The sequence below is a fragment of the Lithobates pipiens genome, unplaced genomic scaffold (genome assembly GCF_037356315.1).
Source record: "Lithobates pipiens isolate NorthernLeopardFrog02 unplaced genomic scaffold, aLitPip1_a1.2 Scaffold_19, whole genome shotgun sequence".
Taxonomy (NCBI): domain Eukaryota; kingdom Metazoa; phylum Chordata; class Amphibia; order Anura; family Ranidae; genus Lithobates; species Lithobates pipiens.
The window spans coordinates 562,039,675-562,050,090 of record NW_027507764.1 but is presented as its reverse complement, the minus strand read 5'-3'; positions in this window follow the sequence as shown (position 1 = coordinate 562,050,090).

Here is a 10,416-nt window from a genome sequence, read left to right as displayed (position 1 = left end):
AACGAACGTTATTGCGCAGGTACGCTAATGAGAAGGGTTGCTCTGTTATTACCTTCGGGGCTGCGCCAATAAGAATAATGTTTCCTGGGTATTTCCCAGCGGGCTATAACAGTTAATGATCATCTACAATAAAAAATACCCCCACAAAATGATCGCAAGTGAGGCTTGCACATTTCCTGTCACTGTCACGTCCGTTGACCATTACTCTATATATATTAGCCCACGAGAAAATGGCCGTAGATGGGGCCACAATGGACTTCACAAAAATGGCTGCTAATTACTGACACTATTTATACGTTCGCCCTTACCCCAGTTGTTATTCCCTGATGAAGTCATTTGACGATACGCGTAGGAACACAATTGGCCAGTAAGGACACCGGAAGTGACGTCCGGAAGCGCGAACGTGACACGCGTTCGTTTAAGTTGTGCTTTTATTATTGTTTTAAATGTGAGTACCTTACCTTCGTTTTATACCCAATAAATTGTGAATACGTACTTCACTATTGGAGTGTTCCCCTTGCTTTCTCTGCATGTTACAACGTGCCCATGGTGAATGAGAGTCCAGGATTACATCACCTACTGAACCTACATTGGACAACAAGCGTCACTTTGGAAATGCTGTTTACCTTACAGCAGTAAGGTAAGGTAATTACTGCACCTAGTGTGAGGATATTATACGGATAGGAGCACTGGTGGAATCCACCCCCTGCTTTTGGAGCACGCAGGATACTGCTTTGTTGATCACCAAATGGACGCATTTTATCACTAAATGGATATGCTCTCTATATAACTATAGTTCACCTTATTTTTGTTTTTGGAATTTTTGCTCAAACACACATTTCACTGCTTATGGACTATTAGTACTTTGTTCAGACACGTGACACACTACACATGGATTATTAGTATTTTGTGTATTCTTTGATCTGTTTTGCACTTTTATAACGACACTCATTTTTTTTTTATTTTTTTTTTTTTTTTTTTTTTTTTTTTTGTTCAGACACGTGACATACTACACATGGATTATTAGTATTTTGTGTATTCTTTGATCTGTTTTGCACTTTTATAACGACACTCAAGTTTTTTTTATTTTTTTTTTTTATTTTTTTTTTTTTTTGTCATATCATCTATATATTCGGATATATACTTAATATTATCTCACTGTCATCTATAGAGGATTTCTCATATCAAGTTTTTTGTCAAGCGCACAATGTGACCTGGTGTATTGCACTTTAATATTTATGCACATTGTCTGAGTTTATTTAAACATACAGTTCCACACTTTAGTTTATTACTGTTTTGGTTGTCACTTGAGTACATGTTAATTTAATTAGATTTATGTAGTCGGAGCGCAACACCATTTCTTAACCAATAAATTATAAATGCTCCATTTGATTTGTACCTGGTGTACCAACATCCCATTTGAAAAGTTAAAAATGTATGGAAAACCAGATGTTGGGACCTTTTAGATATTGTACATAACAACTACCTTTATACTACATGCACAACATCAGAAATGTGTTGCAAATGCCTTGTTGGGTAGCCCCCATTTTGTTGACGGAATGGAAATAAATACCTCTGAATATTTTTTTTTTATAGTCCTCTCTACTTTTTTTTCCCCAGCAAATGCGGAGTGATGGGAAGAAGAGGAGCAGGAGTGGAAGGCCGGAGATTCTGCTGTGTGCGGGAGATGTTTTGATATTTTAATCCTCCCCGCAGCTATCTGGCTGTGTTGGAGAGGACGAAAAAAAAAAAAAAAAAAGCTGCTATGGCACAAATTTAAAACAGTAGCTATAGAAACCGAGGAGAAGGTTGAATGTCTTATATATTAATATTGTCAGGAAGATTGTTTATATTGGTACGCACGCCACCAAACAGGCGGTGGATTATTTACTCAGCTCAGCAGATTTAGAGACAAATAAATTAGCAGTGGGGAAGAGAATAACTTTACGGAGGGGTTGATTAAATCGGGTGCCTTGTTTCCGTGAGTGGGGAATTGTGTAAAGCTATAAGAATAAGTATTATTTACCAATAGCTGTAATCCTATGGAATGTAAGATAAGTATTGAAATGGTCATCCATGGTAAAGAGATAAGTGCTGCCCAATCTGGGTGTTTTCAGCAACCTGATGTGTATTATGACGGCAGGTTATCAAGATATTATGTATGAAAATCCTGACAATGAACTTCTCTAATTTGCTTCTATTTGCTCTGTTGACACATTCACGTCACCCCATGGCGGCCCTTTAATTGGGTTTTATTGCCCAGGAGGCGACGTGGCTTCTCTATCATGTGACGGCTGTGTTTGGCTCCTGACTAAAGATGTGACCATGTGCTGTCGGTAAGAGCTTGGTCATTGCACTGGAAGTGCTCCTTCAACACACAACCTCAGGCTACCAAGAATTATTACTATTATTATACAGGATTTATATAATGCCAACAGTTTGTGCAGCACTTTACAGCATGAGGGCAGACAGTACCGTTATAATACAATTCAGTACAGGAGGAATCGGAGGGCCCTGCTCGTTAGAGTTTACAATCTAAAAGGGATGGTTGCGAGTTATACAGAGGGTAATAACTGGGGGGGGGGGGGGGGGGTGAGCTGATGGAGAAGACAAAAGTCCAGTTGTTAGGTGGAGGCAGGGAGGTCTTCTCTGAAGAGAAGGGTTTTCAGGGATCGCCTAAAAGTGGAGAGAGTGGGAGATAGTCAGACTGATTGGAGTAGGGAGTTTCAGAGGATGGGAGAGGCTCTGGAGAAGTCCTGGAGGCAAGCATGGGATGAGGTGACGAGGAAGCTAGAGAGCAGGAGGTCCTGGGAGGAACGAAGAGAATGATTTGGTTGGTATTTTGAGACAAGGCTAGTGATGTAGCTGGGAGCTGAGCCGTGGATGGCTTTGTAAGTTATTGTTAGTATTTTGAACATATTTTTGGTTTACATGTACCAGCATGGACCAGGAGATGTAATTTGTGGTGACAGCAGTGATGGGATCGGATTTGTTCATCAGTCGACTGAGTTTTTATTTTGGCAAGTCCTTCATCTTGGGATCTACATCCCTGGATGAAATGAATTACAATGGATTTACATCATTAAGCATTTTTTTTTTTTAAAAGGATTTGTCAAAAACTATGTCTTTATTTACATTTTTTTTGTTTTGTGAATACGTTGTGTACCCCTTATTCATTAATATAGGAGGGTGAGGTGGTATCTGGGAATTCCCTTTTTTTAAAGTGGCCTCCAGATTCTGATAAGCCCCCTGCCTGCATATCTCCACAACCACAAAACCAGGGTGTGGGAACGAGGCCCTTGTCCTCACCAACACGGGAACTGTTGTGTATTTGTTAAGTTGTGTGCATTGCTATTTCAAGAAAATGTTATGGCATTTCTGCTTTAGGAGCTTTAGAGATAGTAGAAGGAGTTTGTATGATTAATAAAGTTGGTGGCCTGTCAACAGTCTGTCTTCACTGGTGAGACACAACAGAGCATGGGGGCTTTTGGCATGGTACCTTCCCGATATTAGGGCATGTGGCCTGGTATGGTTCAAGAGGGGGGGCTGTACCCTCTCCCACCACCCTCTTTCCTAGTCTACTTGAGTAATGCGTCTGGTATGGAATTTGGGGGGACCTCACAATTGTTTTCTTGTTTTCTAAATTCTACATTTTCTACAAATGATAAAAAGCCCTCATAAAGAACAAGGGTCTGTTATGTGTTATTAAGGGGAACCCCTAATAACTAGTAGGGGGATCCTGCTGAATGGCCCCAAATTTAACCTTGTGAATCGGAAAGGTCAAAGTGTTTCTTGCCTCCGGCACTGTCCTTTCTGTAAGCTAATGGAAACTCTGCCCACGCAAACTGGAGGACAAGAGAAAGGTGCACAGTATGGATCATGTTCCCATTCAGTTCTCAAAGTCCCCCCAAACTTTTTGGAAAAAAACATTACATTTTCATGTACCGTATTTATCGGCGTATAACACGCACTGGCGTATAACACGCACCCCAAGTTTGGGAGGGCATATTAAGGAAAAAAGTTTTAGGAGGGAAGTTTAAGGGAAAAAAAACTTACATTTAAATGCCCATCAATGCAGCCTTATCAGTGTACATCTGCAGCCTTGTCCATCATTGCAGAATGATCAGTGTCATTTGCAGCTTGCCCAGCATTATTTGCATCAATACCCATCAATGCAGCCTTATCAGCGTGCATCTGTAGCCTTGTCCATCATTGCAGAATGATCAGTGTCATTTGCAGCTTGCCCAGCATCATTTGCATCAATACCCATCAATGCAGCCTTATCAGTGTTCATCTGCAGCCTTATCCATCATTGTAGAATGATCAGTGTCATTTGCAGCTTGCCTAGCATCATTTGCACCTTGCCCAGCATGGTTTGCAGCCTTGCCCAGTGTAATTTGCAGCTTTCCAGTGTCATTTTCAGCTTGCCCCGTGTCATTTTCAGCTTGCCCAGCGCCATTTGCAGCTTGCACAGCGCCATTTGCAGCTTGTACAGCGCCATTTGCAGCCTTGCCCACGTTTAAATTTCCCTCCGCCGAGACAGACCGAGCGAGCGCCGCTGAAAAATACAGAGCGCCGCCGAAAAAGACCGAGCCGACTGCTCGGCTTCGCTCGCTGTCCCGCCTCCATGCTGTTTCTGGAGCGAGCGCTGCCGAAAAAGACCGAGCCGACTGTACTGTGTACTCGGCTCGGCTCCGCTCACAGTCCCGCCCAGAGCTATTTTCAGCTCACAGACAGTGGAGATCGACGTATAACACGCACCCACAACTTTCCCCCTATTTTAAGGGGGAAAAAGTGCGTGTTATACGCCGATAAATACGGTATATAGAACCACAAATAAACATAATATTTATTCATATTAATCCCTGTCCCCAGTGAGCTTACAATCTCAGGTTCATATCTCACAGGCATGCAACATACTAAGGCCAATGTAGACAGGTGCCAATTAACCTACTAGCATATCCTTGGAGTGTTGGAGGATACTAGAGTATCTCCTCCCAAGTACAGAGAGAACATGCAAGCTCCATGCAGTTAGTGACCTGGCTGGGTTTCGAGCAGAAGACCCTGAGGCTGCAAGTAAGAAGTGCTAACCACTAAGCCGCTGTGCTTAGCTTCTTACCCTAGTGAAACCTCCTTACATTGTCAAATTTTAACTTTCAGCAAAAAGCTTAATTTTTCCTTAGGTACATTGGTCTAGCTTGGACCAGCATAAGTATGCATGTTCCATACCTGGGGACAGGCCCGGACTGGCCATAGGGCAGACCGGGCGTTTGCCCGGTGGGCCGTGAGTCTCCGGGCCGCATGTCTGTCTGTAACATGCAGGGCCGGCCGCCGCCATGGGTTCCGAAAGGCAGGGCCGGCCGCTAATGTTCTGCGCTGCATGCAGGGACATGCAGGGCCGGCCGCAGGTGGTGGGAGGAGCGGAGGCATTCTCCGCCTACTAAGCCCATCCATGGCAACCCAGGCTGCCGCTTCACGCATGTGCCCAGCAGCCGACGGGCACCTGGCAACCAGGACGCCAGGAGAGGAGAAAGGACGGAGATGCAGAGCGGTCGCTCTGCATCTACGTGTGTCTATATGTGACAAGGGGGAGGCGAGCTGTGTGATGTCAGCGTATCCCCCTTGCTCGCCCCCCCCCTTCTCCTGTCAGCAGAGCACATCTCTAATCTCATTTGGCTGCTCAGCTTGTTTCCAATTTGTTTCTGTACCCATTGGCCACAGTGGAGGGCCAATCAGAAAAGGTTAGCCATGCATCATGGGACATGTAGTAATGAAGGAGGTAAGCCTCATTGTTATCCACAGGCAGCAGACTTCAGCCCCCAGCATCCACTCTGCTGGGGGAAAGAGAGCCTGGAACCCAGGAAGAAGCTGTGTGGACTACTAAACGAAAAAGAGAGGACTGTTCCCGGGGGAAGCCAGAGAGAGAGCCATGCTGTATCCACACCACCAGAGAGCGAGAGCGCCACCACCATGCTGTACCCACACTTCCAGAGAGAGAGAGAGCCATGCTGTACCTGCACCACCAGAGAGAGCCACACTGTACCCGCACCACCAGAGAGAGCCACACTGTACCCGCACCACCAGAGAGAGCCACGCTGTACCCGCACCACCAGAGAGAGCCACGCTGTACCCGCACCACCATAGAGAGCCACACTGTACCCGCACCACCATAGAGTGCCACGCTGTACCTGCACCACCAGAGAGAGCCACGCTGTACCCGCACCACCAGAGAGAGAGCCACGCTGTACCCGCACTACCAGAAAGAGAGCCACGCTGTACCCGCACCACCAGAGAGAGAGCCACACTGTACCTGCACCATCAGAGAGAGCCACGCTGTACCTGCACCACCAGAAAGAGAGCCACGCTGTACCTGCACCACCAGAGAGAGCCACACTGTACCCACACCACCAGAGAGAGCCACGCTCTACCTGCACACCACCAGAGAGAGAGCCACTCTGTACCTGCACCACCAGAGAGAGAGCCACGCTATACCCGCACCACCAGAGAGAGCCACACTGTACCTGCACCATCAGAGAGAGCCATGCTGTACCTGCACCACCAGAGAGAGAGACACGCTGTATCCACACCACCAGAGAGAACCACGCTGTACCGGCACCACCAGTGAGAGCCACGCTGTACCGGCACCACCAGTGAGAGCCAAGCTGTACCGGCACCACCAGTGAGAGCCACGTTGTACCAGCACCACCAGAGAGAGACACACTGTACCTGCACCATCAGAGAGAGCCATGCTGTACCTGCACCACCAGAGAGAGAGACACGCTGTATCCACACCACCAGAGAGAACCACGCTGTACCGGCACCACCAGTGAGAGCCACGCTGTACCGGCACCACCAGTGAGAGCCAAGCTGTACCGGCACCACCAGTGAGAGCCACGCTGTACCAGCACCACCAGTGAGAGCCACGTTGTACCAGCACCACCAGTGAGAGCCACGCTGTACCGGCACCACCAGTGAGAGCCACGCTGTACTGGCACCACCAGTGAGAGCCATGCTGTACGGGCACCACCAGTGAGAGCCACACTGTACCCACACCACCAGAGAGAGCCACGCTGTACCCACACCACCAGAGAGAGAGCCACGCTGTACCTGCACCACCAGAGAGAGCCATGCTCTCCAGCACCACCAGAGAGAGAGTGCCATGCTGTCCAGCACCACCGGAGAGAAAGAAGGTCAGTGTCACTGGGCAGTGTGGGCACAATAGGAGACAGACAGTACAAGCATTGTATGGCCACAATAGGATTGGGACATCGTAATATAAAAGGGGACTGCACTGTAATCATTGCAGTGCCCCTTTACAGTGCAGTCCCCTTTATATCACAGTGTTCCTGCACATTACAGGTGGAGGAACGATACCAGCCACCCCCCACCCAGTCCCTCTGGAAAAGTTGGCTGCTCAATGTAAAATGCCCGGGCCAATTTTTTGTCCCAGTCCGGGCCTGCCTGGGGAGTCATTTACTCAGCACCTGCACCATTCAGAGAACTCTTTGCCTTTTCCCAATGAACACAAAGCTCCCTGTGATGCAGAGCGTTGATGTCACAATGCTCACTTTATTCAGTCATAGAAGTTTGCATGGGGTCATTTACTAAAGGCAATTAGATTGTGCAGTTTGCAAGTGCAGTTTGCACTTATTTTCGGATTCCCGGAGCGGACCCCCCCCCAGTTGGTACACCTCTGGTGAGAATTGATCAGATGCTGATCAGCTACTTGTGTTCCAGCATGCTCGTTCAACAGAAGCTGGTTGTGAGACTGGCTTCTGTGGGACAAGGAGCTGTACTCATGGGCCCATAGTCAGCGGGTAGCTGCCGAACTGATCATTTTCATCCAACTTTAAGCCCTAGCATTACTATACTATGGAATACAATCTATCTGAAGGGCAGCTTCAATTTGTAAGGCTGCCGATACATTATGAAATTTTCTTGTACTGAAATCCTTAAATAGGCTAATAGTGACAGATTATTGCCATGGCCATTTTGTTGTGGACCGCATGGCATACAAACATTTTCTAGTAGTCTTCCTGTTTACTCAATAAGTCATCCATTTTCCTGGAGCTGAAGCAGGGGCCATTTTCTTTTTTTTTTTTTCTTTTTTTTTTTTTTTAACAATAAGTTTTATTAAGCAAATGTCACAATGTGGTAACAGAGTCAACGAATACATGGAAAGGGGGCCTGTGTCAGCAGGCGAACAAACCAGCATAAAAGTTACAGGCTATAATATGCAAAGCACTTATCCATAACAACAAATTACGCAAATTAAAAGTGACATGAAAATTAAGTGACGGGCCCAAATAGAGCCCTATGCACCCTTCAGTGTGTAAAACAGTCAACACATCCTCATGTCAAGGGAAAGGAAAGGAAGCAAGCTGAAGTTAAAAAGAGTAGTATAGGGTAAAAGGGGAGAAGAAGAAAAAGAAAGAGAAAAAAGGAGAAAAAAAAGGAAAAATAGAGTGAGTTTGCAGAGCTTCAGAGATCCTGTAACACATCCCCGCCAGGCCGGCCCAACCCGGGACACCATCACCCCAATCCACCACATATCCGGGAGGGAGGAGAGTTCAGCCATTAGTCAAACTCTCGAAAGCCGCAGAGTATTTGAACTGGACCCAGGGAGACCATGTAATGTGGAATTTGTCAGCTGAGTCCTTAGCGGTAGCCAACATCCCTTCCATGGCAAAGATATGATTAACTGAGTGCACCCATTCTCGGATAGTGGGGGTAGTCGAAAGTTTCCAATATTTAGGCACCAAAGCTTTAGCTGCGATCAGTAAATATTTTGTTAGAGATCTATTATATTTGCCCAAAGAAACGTTAGATATATGCAGGAGACAACAGCCCGGGGTGAGTTTAATTTTAGTGTCTGTTATGTGAGATATTAGGCCTCGGACCCGACTCCAGAAATCTACTATTCGGGGGCAACTCCACCAGATATTCAGCATGTCTCCTTTCGCCTCCCCACACCGCCAGCACAAGTCAGACGAAGCCGGATACCAGCGTTTCACCTTAACTGGTGTAGCATACCACTGAGAAAGTAATTTGTACGAGTTTTCTTGCAGTCTAGTGCTGACTGTACATTTATGGGCTAAAATACATGCGTTCCGCCATTGTGTATCAGTGAAAGAGGTTTGAAGTAACCTCTCCCAGCTCTCCCTGAACCTGGAGGCCTCAGTCTGGTCAAGCTGCTGGAGACACGTGTACATAAAGGAGGTTGTTTTCTCAACCGGATCACCCCGGAGGCAAACTGACTCAAAAGGTAAGAGCTCTCTCAGGACAGCCTGTCTTCTGTCGGGCGCCAACATGTAATGGCAAACCTGCCGGTAGTTCCAGAACGACAGTGTCCCTGAGGGCAAAACATCCCCCAAATCCTCAAATGAGAGAACCCGCCCCCGCCGAGTCAAGTGCGTAGCCAGGAGAGGAGTGGTTGCATCTAACATAAATCTATTTGAGTCCATCCCAGGAGGGAAATCCGGGTTGTGTAGCAGGGGTGTGAGAGGGCCCGGAGAGGACGTGAATTTGTGTCCGGCGACAAGCTTATGCAAGACCCTCAGTGTGGCTCCAATAAGAGGGTGTTGGATCAATTCAGCAGGGCATTTGTCCCGTGGTATCCAGGGGGAAAAGCGCAGGGGAGTCTTAGACACACTCTCCTCCACCCTTACCCAATCCTTGCGTGCTGCATGACAATTCCAGTCTATAATTCGGGCTAGGTGCGTAGCATAGTAATAAAGTTTAAAATTCGGAAATCCCACCCCACCCTCTGATTTGGGTTTCATCAGTAAACGAAGACTGATGCGTGGGCGTTTATGGGCTCATAAAAATTTCCATAAGATAGATTGCAACTGCTTAAAAAAAGAGGCTGGAATTGAAATGGGCAAAGTATGGAAGAGGTATAGCAAACGTGGTAACGTGACCATCTTGTTTATGGCAGCCCTGCCAAACCAAGAGAAAAAACCCAGAGACCATCTACGCAGGTCAGTGTCTATCTGTCGCAGCATGGGTCGAAAGTTGTGGGCGTATATAAGGTGTATCTGGGGGGTGAGTCTAATGCCTAGGTATTTTAACGCGCCTGAAACCCACTGAAAAGAGTTATTCGTTTGCGCTTGCGCCAATGCCTCCGGCGCAAGTGACAAATTCATCGCCTCCGACTTACTGTAGTTTATCTTAAGATGGGAGATGTATCCATACACGGTGAAAGCCATCAGTAGGTTGGGAATGGTAGTGTGCGGGCGAGTTAAAAAAAATAATAAATCGTCTGCGTATGCGGCAATTTTGAAGCTCTTATGTCCAATGGGGAATCCAGTAATTGAAGGAGAATTGTTAACTGTGCGTATAAATGGTTCCAGGGTGAGGATAAACAATAAGGGGGATAATGGACATCCTTGTCTCGTCCCATTATGGATTACCACC